The 17179-nt window shown below is 42.0% G+C and overlaps 1 protein-coding gene across 4 annotated transcripts in view; it reads right to left on the minus strand.

Annotated features, from left to right (window-relative positions):
- TDP1 (tyrosyl-DNA phosphodiesterase 1) overlaps positions 1-17179 on the minus strand; it is an 86126-nt gene that overhangs the window by 39429 nt on the left and 29518 nt on the right. The gene's annotated exons all lie outside the window — the stretch shown is intronic.

Below are 17179 nucleotides of genomic sequence, written 5' to 3' on the forward strand. Positions count from 1 at the left end.
TCAACAACAATCTTTATCAGTACTATTATCACAACACTCTTAGTCATCTCACTGTCTCCTTCAAAAATATTCAGCGATCCTTATCTGAAAAGTGAAATCTTATGCCTGTCATACAAGTTCCACAAGCCTGGCCCCATCCACTGCCAGGCTTCTTGCCCATCCTTCACACACAAGGCTTCATGCCAGCCTAGGTGATGTCTCCATATCCCCCAAAACATCTTCTACCTAAAGTGCCCACCTTGACCTATCAAAAAAGTACCACTTTCTGAAGCTTCAACTAATTACTTAATGCAGAAGAGCTCTCTTTCCTCTGAAAGACACCCATATTATTACTACTACCCTGGATGCATTTAATTGCTACAGTATAAAAAATTCCCCTGAACACACACACACACACACACACACACACACACCACCTACCTACCCCTCACTAGATACTGATCAAGCTCTCAATGGATCACATCTAGTTACCAATATGCCAGGCTGAGGGACATCTGCAAGCCCACAGGCCCAGCATGGTTAACAGAAAGAGATACTGAATGTGTATTTGAAAATGGCAAAAAAGATGAGTAATAGAGTGAACAATTTAGCCATCTCCCACCCATCTCCCCTCTGGTAACCACCAGTTTGGTCTCTACAGTAAAGAATCTGTTTCTTAGTTTGCTTCCCCTCCATCTTTCTTTGCTCATTTCATGAATTCCATATATGAGTGAAATCATATGGTATGTGTCTTTCTCTTATTTTACTTAGCATAATATTCTCTAGCTCCATCCAAGTCATTGAGGCATACACTCATGATGAGCCCCTAGTGTTATCTAGAAGTGCTGAATTTGGGGCACCTGTGTGGCTCAGTTGTTAGGTGTCTGCTTTTGGCTCGGGTCATGATCCCTGGGTCCTGGGATCGAGTCCCACTTTGGGCTCCCTGCTCGGCTGGAGGCCTGCTTCTCCCTCTCCCACTCCTCCTGCTTGTGTTCCCTCTCTAGCTGTGTTTCTGTCAAATAAATAAATAAAATATTTAAAAAACAACCAAAAAAGTGCTGAATCCTAATATCATACACCTGAAGCTAATGTTTAATCAAATTCCAGTTAACATAAATGTAAAAAGATGTGAGGACAGAGTGGAGACAATGTGCACACAGATTTAGCAGATGGCCATCTAGAAGAGAAACCAACCCTGCTGACATTGATCTCAAACTTCTGGCCTCCAAAAGAGTGAAAAAAAATAAATAAATGTTTATACACACACAACAATCAGCGGTAAGGGATAAGAGAAACATCCAGAAGATGGAGGCTGTGGGTGGGATTAAACAGACTGGATGAGCAGAAGCCAGAGGATTAGGTCCTCAAGACCTCTGTCAACTGTCCAGATGTTGACGAATAAGTGGAAATTGGATGCCCAGGATAAAGAAATGTTTTAAGAGAGCACTGAAACTAACTGGTTAAAGATTCAACTCTTGATTTTGGCTCAAGTCATAATCTCAGAATCATGAGATTGAGCCCCATGTCAGGCTCCACACTGAGCATGGAGCCTGCTTAAGATTCTCGCCCACCACTCCATGTACAAGCGTGCATTCTCTCAAGGAAAAAAAAGGGGAGTGGGAGGAGAAAGCACTGAAGCTTTAAGTGTTGTACCCCAGCAGAGCCTGGCACAGAATGGATGCTCAGTGAACATCTGATCAATGAGCCAAGAGGCAGGACACTCACAAGCGGAGAAAAGGCAGCACCATGGCTCTCACTGGCCCACAGCTGTCAGAGCAGGCTCAGCAAGGGCCAAAAGGGCTGCTATGGCAGAAACTAAAACCTGTATGGGCTGAGAAACCAGTGGCAATGCAATGGGTAGGAAGGCAGAGCATTCTAAAGGGTAGGGGAAGGGGAGTCAGGGGAAGGCCTGGCACAGCAGCGCTAAAGGAGGTCAGCAGGGAAGAGGGAAGACATGGCAAGTACCTAAGGAAATGGTGTGGTAAGTTTTTGAGCTGTGTTTTCCTCACAACCTCAGCCAGCAGTGCTGAGCCCAATGCAGAAAGACAAGAGGGCTACGCCAACCAGAATACAAATTCCTTGCGGGCAGGGATCATGCCTGCCTTATCCGCCACCCATAACCGAAGCCTAGAATAGACACATATGAAATACTCTAGACTATTTGGGTTCCAATCCTAGTTCTACCGCCACCAGGCCACTATCAGGTCTCTAAAACGGGAACCTTACTCTGTAATTCCTAATTAAGAAGATTAAATAAATTAGAATTAAAAAAGCACTTGGTGAACATCTCAGAAGGCATAAACTTGTTGAATCACTGTTGAACAGACCAATGTAACATTGTGTCAATTATACTAAAAAAAAAAAATCAAAAACCAAAAAAACCCAAAAACCAGTTGGTCAGCATATATAGTAAGCATGATGAGTGTATCTGGTATTATTTATAATGGGTTTTCTTTGGGAACCTGAACCTGGTGCAGAACCTCCTCATCTCAAGTGATAGGTATACTCATGACTAGTCGTCCAAGTGCACAAAGGGTCTAGAGGCCCTAGGTTAGGGGGTGCTCAGGACTTTTTCCCAATCAGGGATAATGCTCCACCAGACACGCTCCCATGAGCATGAAAAGGGGCATGCTCTGAGTCCTTGGTCTACTTGTAGCAGAATCCAAGAAAGTGAGGGTGGGGATAGGACCTCTCTAGTCATCTCTTGTGCATAAAGGAAGTCATCTGCTGACTTTGGTACTGATAACATAAGTTTTGACAAAGTACATGAGGCACACCAACTAACCCTAGTATTTTGGAGCCACAGTTCCAGGCATCCAAGTCTAGCCAGTGGAATCTACTAATATTTTCTTATGTGACCCAATTTGATTTTCACTGCAGAAAAAGAAGAAAAAAAATCAGACAGATGAAAAAAAAAAAAAAAAAAAAAAAAGACTGTTTCAGAGCCAAAGGAACAGACATTAGAGAAGTATTGCACAGCAATGCTGAAAATCAGAGCACGGTACCATGTCTTATGTTTCCTCAAAAAGCTACGGTGGTTTTATAGTTAAGTATTTGTCTCGTTTTCCCCTAAAGTGGCAGCACCAACATTTCTGCTTCTCCCCGATTATCCTGCAATGCCTGTCAGTTGCTAGGCAACTGTAACTTGCCAAGGCTTTCTGCCCACCCACAATGCACAGCTTTCCTAATTGTGCTCACTGGGTTTGCCAATTAGTCCTTGGAATTATCTTTTAACCAAAGTTGCTTCTTCAAGTTTGTCTTCTTGCCCGCTTGGTCCTGTGGTAAAATTCAAACACTGTGTTTGTCATCATGGCCCAGAATTTCAAGAACAACAAACTGCCTATCAAATACAGGATTATTTCATGGTAGGATCAAAACTATAAATAGCCTGAAATAAAAGCAACCAAACAAAAGAGAAAACTGGTAGCCAACATAACATATTAAGTTCAAGTGTAAATGCTAGTTTTAAGTTTCTTTGAATAATATATTTCTGGCTGAATGTACTCGTCTTTATTTCATAGAATAATTGTGACCAATTTGTCAATTAATCACATATTGAACCTGGAAAAGGCTCTAACTATACAAATCTTTAGGTCATGTATCCTTTATTGTATGAATAAAACAAAGGCTTTTTAAGCTGCTTTCTTGAGTCTTGTGAGGTCTGATGAACATGAGCTTAATACCTTGTTAACAGCCACGAAAATCAGGCAGTTCATGTTCAATACATCATACAGAGAGGTAGGTAACTTCCGCACATGTTTTCCAGCATCATCCTCACAACACTCCATAAAGAAGATAAAACCAGATTATAAAGGATATTCCCCAAATTTATGTGGCAAGGCTGTAAGGGACAACTGCAAACTAGAATATGATCTTTGGACTCCATCCCCGTGTTATTTCCTCCACAAGACATTGACGAGGTAAGATCACCCAGCCTCTGAGATACCTGGGTTTGATGAGTCATAGGGTTAAAAGCTCTTAAACCCAAGCAACTAGTAGTAGTGGTCTGAGGAAGAGGAGCAGGATGGCTGGGGAATGGGAAGACAAACTTTTTCCATCTACCCTTTTCCTATTCTGTGCATGTATTACCTACTGGAACATTTTGTAAGGCTCTCATTCAAGTATGTATAGGTCGTTAATGATAATGCTGTGCAGAGTCAGATGTTGAGGATCTAAAGATCAGTAAAACCTGGCACCTGTTCTCAAGCAGTTCCTATTGTATGGAGATAGGAACCCAGAAATAATTAAGAAGGAACATGTAGATAAAGACTAAACAAAAAGTGCTACAAACACACAACAGGGAAAACAAGGAATTCAGTCTGCTAAGCTAGAAAAATTTTCAAACGGGAACACTTGAAATAGACCTTCAGGAGAAGTATAATCATTCTGGACAGTACAAAAAGAAAAACTGAGAATCTGAGAAACAGTGAGCAAATGATTGGTAACTGCATTTTATAGGGAATATCTATTCACTCAAAAATTTCTGGGCTGCTATAGACCAGGTGCTATGCCAGGCATGGTAACTGCTGGTCTGAAAACAAGACATTAAACAAAAGTTTCCAACAGGATGAATATTTTAGCAGGAAAAGTGTAGGAATTACAAGCTCATTTTCTCTTAAAGTAGAATACTTCTAAAGCATACAGTTCAATAAAGTAGAGACTTCATTAAAAATGGTTTTGGTGCAGAAATTAGAATTCTCGGTGATATGGCAACTATACAGTAAAACCTAACCCAGGGTCTATGCAAAAGGCTTTCAGTCAGAACCTCAATCTCAACATATAATGACAGAGAGAATATTAAAACTTTGTGTTTTTTTGTTTGTTTGTTTGTTTTTTTAAAGGGGAACCCTCCTACACTATTGGTGAGAATGCAAGCTGGTGCAACCACTCTGGAAAACAGCATGGAGGTTCTTCACAAAGTTGAAAATAGAGCTACCCTATGACCCAGCAATTGCACCACTGGGTATTTACCCTAAAGATACAAATGTAGTGATCCAAAGGGGCACTTGCACCTGAATGTTTATAGCAACAATGTCCACAATAGCCTAACTATGGAAAGAACCTAGATGTCCATAAACAGATGAATGGATAAAGAACATGTGGTATAAATGTACCATGGAATACTATGTAGCCATCAAAAGAAACGAAATCTTGCCATTTGCAACGACTTGGATGGAACTAGAGGGTATTATGCCTAGTGAAAAAAGTCAATCAGAGAAAGACAATTTTCATATGATCTCTCTGATAAGAGGAAGTTGAGAGGCAACGTGGGGGGTTTGGGAGTAGGAAAAGAATAAATGAAACAAGATGGGATCGGGAGGGAGACAAACCATAAGAGACCCTTAATCTCACAAAACAAACTGAGGGTTCCCGGGGGGAGGCGGGTAGGGAGAGGGTGGTGGGGTTATGGACATTGGGGAAGGTATATGCTATGGTGAGTGCTGTGAAGTGTGTAAACCTAGTGATTCACAGACCTGTACCGCTGGGGCTAATAATACATTATACATTACTAAAAAAATTTAAAAAAACTGGTTTTATAAAATTTTTATATATTTATTTATTTTTAAAGATTTTACTTACTTGTCAGAGAGAGAAAAAGAGCAGCAGGCAGAGGGAGAAGTAGGCTCCGCCCTGAGCAGGGATTCTGCCCGACGCAGGACTTGATCCCAGGACTCTGGGATCATGACCCAAGCTGAAAGCAGATGCTTAACCGACTGAACCAGCTGGGTGTCCCAAAACTTTGTGATTCATGTATATTTAGAAAGATAAGGGAAAATGAGAACTGTAGTAAAGTTAGTGTTTTTATAAGATTTCAGTCCCTGATCTGAAATGCCAATGGGGTAAACAAAGTCCCCATGAGCACAAAGTCAATGTCCTCTACTTACAACGGGCAGAGAAATGACACGTAATAAGACAGTATGTATACACTGGAAGCATCAAGTGAAGGGTACTTCTAAGGTGATAAGGGTCTTCCCTCTCCCCACTCCCAGATTAGGAAATTAGATCTTTTGGGTTTCTACTTGTCTTTCAAAAGATTTACTTTAAACAGCTCTACATATGCTGGTCAGTGTGGTTCTCCAAAGCATTCACACTGCGGAGTTACTCTTTCACTCCAATAAAGCAGCCTCCTCCTTTGCCTCAAGATAATTATAGAATTTCTTTTCTCAAATAGCCTTTGGATGCTGAGGTTCAGTCTTTTAAATATGTTCAAGGGTAATTTTGCCTAACTATGAAAAATAAATCTCAATTTTGAGAACAGTAAGAAATTATTTTCAACTCCAAGTTGGGGAATAGGACAGAAGGATCTAAGTGTAATAAATACCAATGAATCCTATGGAAGGCAGAAATGAAAGATGGCCCCCAAGATTCCTGCCCTTGCTCCCGATGTACCCATCTGGTAGAAACCTCTCCCTTTGAGCATGAGCGAAATTGTGAACATGATGGGATTTCATTCCATGATCAGGTTACTAATAAACTGAGTTTATCAAAAAGTTTGGGATGACCATGGGTGAACCTGATTTTATCAGGTGCAGCCTGAAAAGAGGAATTGGGGTTCCTTCCTGAGAACAGATTCCCTACAGACTTCAAAGAAGCAAACAGCATTGGGGTGCCTGGGTGGTGCAGTGAATTGAGTATCCCACTTAGTTTCAGGTCAGGTTGTGATCTCAGGGTTGTTAGACTGAGCCCCATGTCAGACTCTGGGCTCAGAGCAAAGCCTGCTTGAGTTTCTCTCTCCTTCTGCCCCTTCCCCCTGCACACTCATTCTCTAAAATACATAAATCTTTAAAAAAAAAAAAAAAGGAAGCAAACAGCTTTGTTGTGACCTGTCCCCTGCAAAGAGCAATGGCACAGAAACCAGAGGAAGTACTGTGTAGTCAAGAACGGCCCCTGGACTGTCACCGAGAGCACAGGACCCTCAGAGTTCTGCCAACAACCTGTAGGATTGGCAGAGGACCTCAGGCCTTAAAGGAGATCATACATAGCCTGGCTCACACCTTGATCCTGTGCGGAGGACTGTGTCCAGACTCCTGACCCACAGAAAATGGAGGATAATAAATCCGCAGTTTTATTTAAGCTTAGTTTGTTGGTAACTTACTACACATCAACAGAAAATAGAAAACTAACCCATGGCCAAAAACTGAACAGTGCCTATTTAAGAAACAATGCTGGGGGCGCCTGGGTGGCTCAGTCTGTTGAGCATCTGATCTGTGGTTTTGGCTCAGGTCATGATCTCAGGGTTGTGGGATCAAGCCCTGCACTGAGCAGGGCTGCTTCCCCTCTCTGCTTCCCCTCGCTCTCTGCTCCTCCCCCTGCTGTGCACTCTCCATAAATGAACCTTCAAAAAAATTTATAAAAATAAGTTAAAAAAACAATGCTTGTTAATGTGCCTTAAATTCACATCAAAGGAAATTCTTGAGTGACAAAAAAATTTGAGCAATGGCAGTTTTTTTTGTAAAACTACTTAGTTTCAAAAGGTGACCACCTTGAAGGACAATAATTTTTTGATGTATGAATCTCAATTATTAAGAAAAATTCTCATCATGTCAGAGTAAAAATCTGTATTGCTTATCATCCATCTTGCTTATTACTGTTACTTTTTTCTGGTCAACTTGTTTTAATTTTGTTGGACTTAAGGAGTTATTAATCAAATATAATTTTTAACATGGACTGGTAATATACAAAGTAGAAAAGGGACAAAAACTTAAATTTATGTAGCTTTTGATATTTTTGTCTTTTGCTAAAATCCAATTCTTAAGACATAATCTGTCTGCCACTTTGTTGATGGTTATATTTGCTAGACATTATCACTTCATTTGGACGAGAATCTGTGGTTGTCGGTATAACTATGTCTCACTCTCTCAAGTAGGAAAATGTATTAAATGAAAGGATAGCAGCATTCATAAATCAGTTATTCATAAGTTCTGAATGATGACTGATACTATCCAACAGGGCAGAAATCTACTGGATATTTAGAAATATATGTTTGTTTTTTTGCTTTTACCATGATGTGGCATTTGCTATGTGAGGCCAGGTTATTAAATACCCTATAATACATGGGACAACTCCCAGGACAAAACTATTTTGACCAAAATGCCAACAGTGCTCTGTTGAGAAACCCATTATTTGAGTATAAGCTACGACATTAAAACCATGTCTTATTCCAGAAAGCCTAATGGAACATCTGTAACAAGATATATTTTTAAAAAGTACTTAATTGTTCTAATCAATGCAAACTGTAAAATACATCGACACAGGACTGCCTTCCATAGACCCAGGAATAAAAGCTTTAGGAAACACAGGAGACATGAAGGCAATGGCAACTCTGCCTTGAAAGCACGTAAAGGACAGTCTGCCCTACCTTCGCACTCCAACACCACCATTTTGTTTCTTCTCAAACACAACGAGCACAAGCATGTGTATCCCCACCTCTGCTTCTCTGCCCAGAATGTTTCCCCTCAGCTATCCATCCCAAGGCAAGACACTTCCTCCTTAAATGTCTCCATGTCAGTGAGGCCTTCCCTGACCATCCTATTTAATGAGCAGCCTCCATTCTCGATCCAACCACTCACCACTCAACAGTACAGGGCTAGAGGGTGTGGAGGGTTCTTAGGCCCCTGTAACTTCCCTGTTCTTCAGTTCCCTTCCCCAGAGAGAGGATTAACAGCTACACGCAGAAGACTGAGGATTACGGGTGGGGGGTGTGTCTGTGTGTATGAAGCATGCCTAGAACAGTGTCTGGATCTGGTAGTAAGCATTAAATGTTGGCTCTGAACCTAAAAAGAACCTGAACCAAATTCAAAATTAAGCTTCTACTTAACTCATTTAATGGCAAAAAAACCACTTAGCTCATTTGGTGGTAAAAGTTGACCTAAACAGACATGAGGCTACTTGTAATGCCTACCACAGTACAGCCTGTACCGTGTTGTCTTTCTAAACTCTAAGTACTGAACTACATCTAGTCAGAAGGATTCTGAGTAAAAGACAATGCACCTGAATTATTCTACTTTGTTTTTCTCTATAGCACTTATTACCTGATACATACACATTTACTTTTTTGGTAACTCCCACCACAATAAAGTCAAGGATTATTTTATATAATTGTACCCCCAGCACCTGGAAGAGTGCCTGGTACACAGTAGATGCTCAGCATAGGCGGAGCGAAAGGTTAAGTTCTGTGACGTCCAAATAGAATGTGTAACACTTCTCTTAAGTAGAAGGAAGATGATTTCTGAAGGATGGTGACCACTTGTTCTTCGACTCAGGGTCTAATTCATTTGTTTGGCAATGGAACACTGGTAAGTGTGAAAAGCCCACTTGTTATGTAGTTCCTGAGGTTTCTCAATTCCCAAGACATCAGCCTTTTGCTACCTCGCCCCTAAAAATGCCACGAAGGCTCAGGGTGTCAATAATTAGTTCTAAAGAAAACTCCAAAGCATACCAACTGCACCAAACTTCTGAGTACAACAGACAATTCCATGTGACACTCTCACCATAAGTTAATTTGCACTCAAAGTGACCGTTCTCCCACTAAAACAGTTCCATTTCCCAACTTCCATATGGATGACAATGACCACTCCCATCTCCCACTACACCCCAAACATAGGAAGCATGTGAAGCATCTTCCACATTCAGTTCTGCACAAAGTCTAGGCAGCACTTTGATGATCACAGCCTCAATCCTGGACACCACTAGCTTCCTTGTTAACAAATTGTTACTGACCACCCCTACATGTCAGGTGTGGGGGGAGGCATGTCACACTGACAGGGAAAGAAAAGTGACCAAGCAGGAGGCCCAGAATGTTATGGAAGGCGCCAGTTAAGGAAGCAAGGAGAGTCTCCATCATGTTGAGTTGAGACCTGAAAGACAGTTCAGGCCTTGCTGGGTAAAAATCTATGTATGTAGAATACTCAAAATTATTATAATTGCCATTAAATAACTGCAATTAAACTACAAGTTGTTTATAAAACTGCTTCTGTTCTAACATAAATGCCTGAAGAGCAAGGACTGCACTTTCGCTTATCCTTCTATCCCTGTGCCTGGAGTTGGCAGATTTGCCCATAGTGTGCAGATACTTGGTGCATAATGGAGAGAGTCCTCAGCTCTGTAGTCCTATTCCTTGCCTGTGGAAGGGACACAACCACCTCACAGGCTCCTGTGCTGCTAAATGAAACAACGCAGGGAAAGTGCTAGAACTTTCCACATGACAGCTGCTCAATGAAGGTTAAGTCTCTCTCTTGCCCCTTTCTTATCCCCACAGAGCAGAAGTAACATTTTTTTTTTTAAGATTTTACTTATTTATTTGACAGAGCGATCACAAGTAGGCAGAGAGGCAGGCAGAGAGAGAGAGAGGGAAGCAGGCTCCCTGCTGAGCAGAGAGCCCGATGTGGGGCTCCTCAATCCCAAAACGCTGAGATCATGACCCGAGCAGAAAGCAGAGCTTTAACCTACTAAGCCAGTCAGGCGCCTCAGAAATAACTTTTTAAAAGTCTCCGACCCAGGGACTGACATTTCACTGAAGATTCTCTAAGGTGATTAGAAGTCTCAGGACAGGGCGCCTGGGTGGGCTCAGTGGGTTAAAGCCTCTTCAGTTAATAAACTTGGCGAAGTTTATTAATTCATAAATGTTAAGGGGATGAACTCAAATTTGGATTTGGGTCTGTATAACTCCAAACCCACGCTCTTCCCACCATCCTGACTGCCCTTCCTCAAGAGAGATTTTGGGGTATGTGCTCTACAGACAGTACCCACCCCTCATTCACAGAGCCCATACCCACCTGCTCTTCCCCACAAATGCTCACCTTTGCTATCTAAGTGGCCATAATTTCTCCTTGCTTCCCAGCTGGCCCACAAGCAGCTACTCACTTCCCACGATCCACTCACCACCCAACAGCCTGGATTATCTTTAAAAGACACATATCAGATGTCCTTCCACTGTTCAACTCTCAAATGACTTCCACAGCACTTAGAATAAAACTCTTATTCTGGCCTTTAAGGCCCTGTATGCTCTGGCCTGGCTTCTGCATGGCTGCACTGGGCTGTTCCAATGTTCCACACACTCCACAACTGAGGGCCTAACCCCACCTTTAGGTCAACTCAGCCCAAATTTTACTTCCTGAAGCAGACCCCTGTTCCCTCCAGACATACTCTAACATCAACCCATTTTGTTGTTTCCAGCCCTCGTCTGCTATTGCATGCTCACTCGTTTGTATACAGTCTGCCTCTCCCACCCTGCTCGAGCTAAAATGAAAGCTATTAGGACAGGTTCTCTGTCGCTCTTGTTCCCCACAGTATGAGCAGTGCCTGACACAGGGCGGGTCTTGCTGGGCACATCGCTCAAGGTCTCAAGCATTCAGTGAAAAATACAGCGTCTTGAGCTCCATACAGCCTTACTAGTGTCCTGAGTGTTTAACAATAACTGTGTCCCATTTAAGTCTTGCTACTCACAACTCAGACTTCTTGAAGGAAGAAATGGAGGCCATACTGTGTCACCCTGTGTTCTCTCTGCCTGGCATACCACTGGCATTCAAGAAATGCACTCTGAATATTATGGCTACTTAAGAGGATGACTTGGTGCCAGACCTGCATGAGCTGATCACTGGTTACTGGGACAGAGTAAAGCAAGTAAACACTGGCGCACAAACTGAACAGGGAAGTTGTTTCAAAGGCCCTTCAAAGCAAGGGTACTAGTGTTATAAGCAGCACCACACATCCTTTAACAGCTGTACATTTTGAAGATTAGAGACAGAGAGTGCGTGCAAGTGAGTGTGCGAGCGGGGGAAGGGCAGAGGGAGAGAGAGACTCCAGCAGACTCCCCGCAGATGGAGAAGTTCCACTCGGGGCTCAATCTTCTGACCGTGGTGTCATGACCTGAGCCAAAAATCAAGAGTCAGACGCTCAAGTGAGTGAGCCACCCAGATGTCCCTGCTGTAAATTTTAAACTGGGCCGTTGAGGAAACAGAATTTGGACTCTTTGAGAGAGGAGGGGCAGCATGTGTTAGGCAGGTGTGTTTCGTAACATGATGTGGGAGCACAGAAGAGACGGCCCTGCCTGGGACACAGTGTTTCAAAGGAACAACAGATACGTGTGCACAAGGGGTTGATAAAAATGCTCTCATTCCAATGGCTGAGAAGGTCATACACAGTGGTTGTACTAGACTGTCACTAGTAACTTTAGCGCCTGTATTACGATTTTACTTCCATTTCTAGTTCTTTCACTATACTTTATCGCAACAAACTTACACTGTGGACTTCTTGTAGCCTGGGGAGCACATCACTGAGTGCTGCCCCTCACTCACCCTTACAGCTGGCGTGCACATAAGGGATCTGAGGTTCGGATCCAGATCCTTTCATAAACTTCTCTGCAAGAAGAGACAAGACAATGATGTAGGAGCTACAGGCTCCAGTGGTGGAACCTTCATCAGTGCTCTAAGGATGTGGACGAGAGAGAAGTCGGCAGGAGGCTGGCAGAGTCCCCAAGAGAGGACACCAGACCTGAGACGATTCTTGGGAGGTGGGCAGCAACTGGAAAGGCAGAAAGTAAAGACAGAGGGATCAGGAGAGGGCTGCTGGTAGGGTGATTACTGGGGCACAGGGCTGGTAGTTCATGTTAGAGAACATAGAATAAGAAAGGAGGAAATGGTATGGTTAGGATCACAACGCCAAGGAGATCTCTAGACACTAGTACACAGGAAGTGGGGGGAACCTGAACATGGGACAGTGAGAAAAATTCATGCTTCTGAAAGGTGAATGGGCATCAACAACTAGGAAAGGAAAGGTGGCCTGGGAAGTGGACCCTCTGAGTGATGGGATGGCAGATAGGCAATCACTTCACAAGTCCAGGCAGTACCTGACTCGGTAATTTCATATATCAGACAAGTAACGTCTGAGACACTTTAAGGATGAACAGGCTTTGATTATCCTCCAAAGCATCCACATGCCCAACTCAAGCACAGAATCTCTCCCTTCCTGTTTTAATTACTTCTGTGTCTGGCTTCTAACATCGAACATAAGATTTAGGTAGTGCCTTTAAGAAGCTTATTTTTTATTATTTTTAAAAAGATATTATTTGTCAGCAACTGCACGCATGCACATGCACACAAGGATGGGGAGAGGCAGGCAGAGGGAGAAGCACGCTCCCAGCTGAGCAAGGAGCCCAATGCAAGACTTGAGCCCAGGACAGTCCTGGGATCATGATGTGAGCTGAAGGCAGGCGCTTAAATGACAGAGTCACCCAGGTGTCCTGATGCTTATGTTTTTATCCCGAGTGCCCCGCATTCACAAGAGGAAGGACTGCAGTAAATGCTGCAGAATGCTCAAAGGAAGGAATAGCAAGAGGATGGCTGGGCTATCCTCTTGAGGATAAAAGAGGGGGCAGGTGCCACCAGGGCCAAGATAGATGTTAGGAAGGAAATATCCTTCTACATAAGAGCTCAGTTTGGGATGTTCTGACTTGGAGAGAAGGTGGCAAACCAAGAAACAAAATGGAGTTCCTGGTAGATGTCTCTTTTATTTTGGATCTACAGCCTTCCTTATTGTAGAAGGGCTGAGAATGGGCTCTAAGTATTTTCTAAATTATTACTTCAGTTATGTCAGACATACCTCAATACTGGGATGCTATGTGGGTTTTTTCTTTTTTTTCATATCACAATCAAAGTAAAGTGATGCAGTTTCTTTTGACTTGTCTTCACAGAAAATAGGTATACACAGAAAATAGCTGTTAAGAGTGGCATTAGAAAGCCGAAGTGAAGAGCAGCAGCTGTGAAGTCAAATTCCTTGGGTTCAAATCCTGCTTCCATAACTTACTACTATTTGCCTATGGGCAGCCTACTTAACCATTCTCCAAGTTCTCATGGAGCAGCTGTGAAAACTAAATGAACACAAAAGCACTTGGAACAGTGTCTGGTATATTGAAATTGCCAAGTAATTGTTTTAATTTTTTGTATATTTTGGTAAGTTGATAGTTTTCAGCCTAGGTATTCCAGAATGAAATTAGAAGCCACAAATCCATGACAAACTTCAAATTCTTAACAAATTAACTTCTGAGTCAGAATTTAGTAATGAATAAGCAGTTATTCACAGAATACAAAACAGCAGATACGAAGTGAATAGACAGTGGATGCTTTCTGGACTTAAGAACACAGGGTGCCCTGGCTTGAGAAAATCCATTCTGAAGCTTCGTGAATCTTTTTTCTCTCATTTAGCTGCAGCTTCACTCAGATGTTCCCTGAAAACCCCATGTACTTTTCCAGCTCCGTGGCCTCTTGCACCCCCTTCCTCTGCTCAGAGTCCCTTCCAGTCCATCTGGTTTACTCGCAGGCATACTTCCAGCCCTACTTGTGATACCACTGCCTTACCTTTAGCAGGTCTCTGACCCACCTCGACCCCACCCCCAACCAGATAATACATTTCTGAGGGTGCTTTCATCAGATCCTGACACAGGTAAGCAACTAATGGACAGGGACCCATCTCTTCCTGCAGCCTCTGCATGGCACAGGGTCATGTCTTGTTCTGGATTCCCAGAGCTGAACAAATGTTGTCATTATACTCAACTACAAAAACTCTGCCTTTAGACAAGGATTACTCAGTGTTAAACTCAACCTCACTTTATGCCCTTAAAATAGGATCAATAAACACCCAACTTTAGTGAAGTATGTCCATCTTTTAACTCCACCCTGAGGAAAACAATCCCCAAATAAGCAGTAAATTCAATTTTTCCAGGGACGTATAAAGAGACTCATGGCTACATTTCTCTAGGCAACAGTTTTCCCAGCAGGATAACATGATGCTAGATAAGACCACTTTTACCAAATAATTGATATATTTCTCCACATGGCTTTTCCTACATTGGTTAAAATCCTATCTGATTTTTCTCAAAGTTGGAAGTATAGCCTTCAAGTTCAGTTCAGCCTTCATGCAAAGTGGCATGACTGCAGGAAGAACCTTGACTCATACAAAAAAAATGAATCTATAATGGGTAGAGCCCTAAAACATGACCCACACTGTCAAGAGAATTGTCAGACCAGATTGAGAAAAATATCAAATTTAAGGTACTCAACACAAAGCAAAAGAATGGTTGTGTAAATAAACAAACACCAAACATTTAGCCTGTGGGGTGAATGACGGCCTATTACTCAACTATTCCCAGTGGTAGCATTTCAGAATTGCAAGCAGGTAGATAATTCACCTAGTTTTACTGACTCATCATCAGGGTATGCAGGAAGTGACCATCACACACAGCATCAGGATGGGGCAGATGCAATTCAAAAAGCCAGGTTTTAATACTGCAACTTAGTACAGTTTCCTTTTTACTCAATAACTTGGCTTAACAGACAATTATTGAACAGGTGAGTTGACACTGAAATGTGGTCTCTGAAAATCCAGTTCCTTTGGATTACATTCAAGGGTCCATAATATACCCCAATTTATGCACTTATTGGTTAGCTTTGTAGAAGGCTAGCTAGCATTGATAATTTCTCATCACTAAGTCAGGAATATTTAAATAATTTAGCTTTAAGTGTGTTAAAATAAAATTGGGAGAGGGACTAACAATAATCTCATACTTACCAAAGCAACTAGGGATTGAACTTGCCCAAAAGGTCAGGCCATACATTTTAGAGGTCTCTGTTCTCCCTGGCACTACCTATCTGTCTCAGGCAATGACTTCTCTACCCAGGAAATATCTAATTGAGGTCCTCACATCCAAGAAACCTCCTTCAGAAGCCAAAGTTTCTCAGGTGCCTGGGTGGCCCAGTTGGTTACGCAACTGCCTTTGGCTCAGGTCATGATCCTGGAGTCCCGGGATCAAGTCCCACATCGGGCTCCCAGCTCCACGGGGAGTTTGCTTTTCCCTGTGACCTTCTCCCCATCTCATGGTCTCTCTCATTCTCTCTCTCAAATAAAAAAATAAAATCTTAAAAAAAAAAAAAAAAAAAAGAAGAAGCTGCCAAAATTTCTCTTTAAAAGACACACAGCAAAGAAATGTGTACCAACTCCCCTAGCCATCCTTCAGTCTTGACGGTGAAGCCCGAACTAGCATAATCCCAGCTATTATGGCCTCCAGACCATTATGTCAGATGCACGGAGCCTTGAGCATCTCATTTAACTCTCACAACAACCCCAAAAGACCGCCATCACTTTTCCCAAAGAATAGGAAATAGACTTGGATTAAGTCCATTTTGCAAGTTCACAGAGCTAGTAAACGACAGAGCACCTTAAATCTTCAGTACTCAAATGTATGTTTTTCCATTACACTTTCCAGTGTAATGGAAAAAACTTTTGTGCTTCAAAAACTTTGCAGAAGCCCACTCTTGCATCTGATGTATACCCCTAACACTATTCACGTCACACAGTTGCTTGTCCTGAGGAGGTGAAAAGTGTAACCACTAATTTCCATAAGCTAGGGAAGGAACTTGGTTTTGTTTCTAACTGGCTTTTTTAAGAGTTTCTTTGTATTTTTAAACTTTTGTTTCAAAGTTTTTTCATTAAAGAAATTACTGTCATACCTTAATTATTACTAATGACATCAATTGTGTTACTAAATCATTAAGAGATGCCTAATGGTGTTTGGTCAAACTAGGAGTCAGTTCTCTTTTTCTAAGAGCATAGCAATATACCTTGCTATAGACACAAGAATGCTTAGTAGGTAAGGCATTTCTTATAGGCAGTAATGAAAATTCTGAAATCATAGTGTTCGTTGCACAATTCTGAGAGTATACAACTAAATCATTAGATTGCACACTAAATAGGTGAAACTTAGAATGTTAATTATTTAATAAAGATGTTTAAAAAATACTTAAGAGACTGGATTAGCCAAATACTAATTATCTAAGAGAAAGTAATTAAGGAATACTAGTTTTACCGTATCATTTTTTTTTTTTTTTGTCAGAGAGAGTGAGCACAGGCAGACAGAGTGGCAGGCAGAGGCAGAGGGAGAAGCAGGCTTCCCGCTGAGCAAGGAGCCGGATGCAGGACTCGATCCCAGGACGCTGGGATCATGACCTGAGCTGAAGGCAGCCGCTTAACCAACTGAGCCACCCAGGCATCCCTTACCGTATCATTTTTGTTCTGTATTTACCCTGAATGTTAACTTGCCTCATTCCTACTATTGAATATTAAGTAACAACAGTAAATGCAGACTTTATACAAACCTTATAAATATCAAGACTCATAAAATCAGGCAGTGATTACAGGCACTAGAAAG

The sequence above is a fragment of the Mustela erminea genome, chromosome 5, assembly GCF_009829155.1.
Source record: "Mustela erminea isolate mMusErm1 chromosome 5, mMusErm1.Pri, whole genome shotgun sequence".
Lineage (NCBI taxonomy): Eukaryota > Metazoa > Chordata > Mammalia > Carnivora > Mustelidae > Mustela > Mustela erminea.